Genomic DNA, 2,169 nt, shown 5'->3' with positions numbered 1-2,169 from the left:
CTCTTGAGGGCGGTCATCTCATGAAGAACGGAGGTGCCACGGTGTCACAGGTAAGAGCCTCTGCGTTCTGTCCAGAGTGGTAATGGAACCACTTTTGGGGGTCATGTACGGTATTAGTTACTGTATCCATTAGCCTCAGATCTAGAACGTGACCAATAGTCAAGTCCAGATAAGATGTAAGGAAAGACACCTTCCCAAATTATTCAAACATTAGACATTTGCTGAGTTTTTGGACTCTATAAGATTGATGGGAAGTGGGAGGAGCATGGACACATCAAGCAGGTTTGGCCAATATAAGTGGGTGTGGCTACAAATAGGACCCACCCACACTTAAAGTACTTAAAATGACCATAACCCTCCGGGACGGATTCACAATATTTCAGCCCAGCGTTTTTGTGATCTTTTATAAGGAAACGTGGGTTCTAACGGGCTATAGGTTCCCAAAAACCCCTTGAAAAAGGAGAACCGAAACGGCGTAGGGGAAGTGGAGGTCAATATGGGTAAGCGAAGCACTACAGCACTTTTAAGATGACTTTTTAAGATGTGTTTTTTGACTGTCCGGACTATTTATATATTTATTGAAACTATTAGTCCTTTACATGTTTACAGAATCAATAGGTGCACTCCATAGTGAGCAATTGGCAATATAATTCGAATGATTCAGCACTTTATGATTCACGTACTGTTTACATGCATCTGAGACACTTTATATATATATATATATATATATATATATATATATAGATAGATAGATAGATAGATAGATAGATAGATATAACCATATTTCCTCCATATGCTCTGATTAGTTTCCTAGAAACCTCTGTTGTCTTTATTATGAAATATTATTTATGTCTTGATTTTTTATATTCTTTTGTACAATAAAATAATATATTTTTATAAGGGCTTGTGTAGAACTCTCTTTATACAAGGTGTACAAGTTTATAGGAGTCTCCCTGTTTTGTAGGATGAGATCCTTATTTGTAATATCACGCTATTTGTGGAAGGTGTTGCAGGATTCTTGTGTGTTATAGGTTCCCAAAAACGTGCGTTTCCCCCGCAGCCTACAAATACTGTGTATCGTTTTAAAAGCTTTTTTTTATATAAGAGGAAGAAAAACAGAATACGAGGAAGAAAAACAGAACCTGCAAACAGCTGGAGCTTTGGTACCCGCGGAACACAAATTGACCTAAGACGACCTCCATGAAACATCAGGAGCCCCCAGCGTTGGCACCGGCAGGATGACCCCCCGGGGTAGGATTTTTATCTCATCTCGGGTCTGTTTTCCAACCGTAAACAAAAGTCTTAACCGTTTACTATTTATGGGTTTACTTAGTGCCACAAAACGCCGCCGCCTCGCATCGAATAAACATCAGAAGCCGTCGTCATTTATTTTTTTACTGGCTACTCGTGGAAAGACAATTTAGATGAAAATTAAAGTCTCATTTGGTTTCATTGCAGCCGTGTTTATTCACACCATGCGCGCCAAGTGCCTCTAACTAATCATTTATCTGTTAACCTTGTAAAATCTCAGTCAACAGAACTCCAAGAAGAACTGAATCCCCTACATAGAACCTGCCGGCAGATCGGCCCCATCCGGCCCCCGTCTAGTCGCCCGTTTCTCCTGCTGTAACGACTCAAACCTTAATCAGTCGTTGGTCTCGTCTTAGATTCAGGGGCCGTATGCCTATCCCATGCATGTTTAATGCCCTCGCTGTATTACCCTCTACCACCTCTGCTGGGAGGCTGTTCCACTTATCTACCACCCTCTCAGTAAAGTGAAACTTCCTTCCATTCCATCTCAGCCTCTGATCCTCTAGTGTTAGATTCGGGTCTCTTGTTGTAACTTTTCTCCTCCTTTGTTAAATGAAAGATGTATTTTTTGTCGGTGTCCCCAGTTAAAGCTATAAGGGGGCGATACATATAAATACAGCAGGGGCGGAATAAGGGTTCATATGGAACAATAGGATTATATAGAGAACGTGGGGGGGGGTTCTAGAATTTCAACAGGAAAATACGAGGTTATTCCATATCTCGACCGTCTCCAGCTTAGTTTAATAATGACATCATCGTGGTCGGGATTTACAGAGACAACCTGGATATTCAGTTCAGGTTTTCATGAGAATCTGGATTTGGTCCAAAACGGAAACTCGTTCACAATTTATAGCAACA

This window comes from Sceloporus occidentalis, unplaced genomic scaffold (assembly GCF_023333645.1).
Source record: "Sceloporus occidentalis isolate IW3139 unplaced genomic scaffold, rSceOcc1.0.p SCAF_76, whole genome shotgun sequence".
In the NCBI taxonomy this organism is placed as follows: domain Eukaryota; kingdom Metazoa; phylum Chordata; class Lepidosauria; order Squamata; family Phrynosomatidae; genus Sceloporus; species Sceloporus occidentalis.
The sequence above is the reverse complement of the archived record's forward strand: the minus strand, read 5'-3'. Positions refer to the sequence as shown.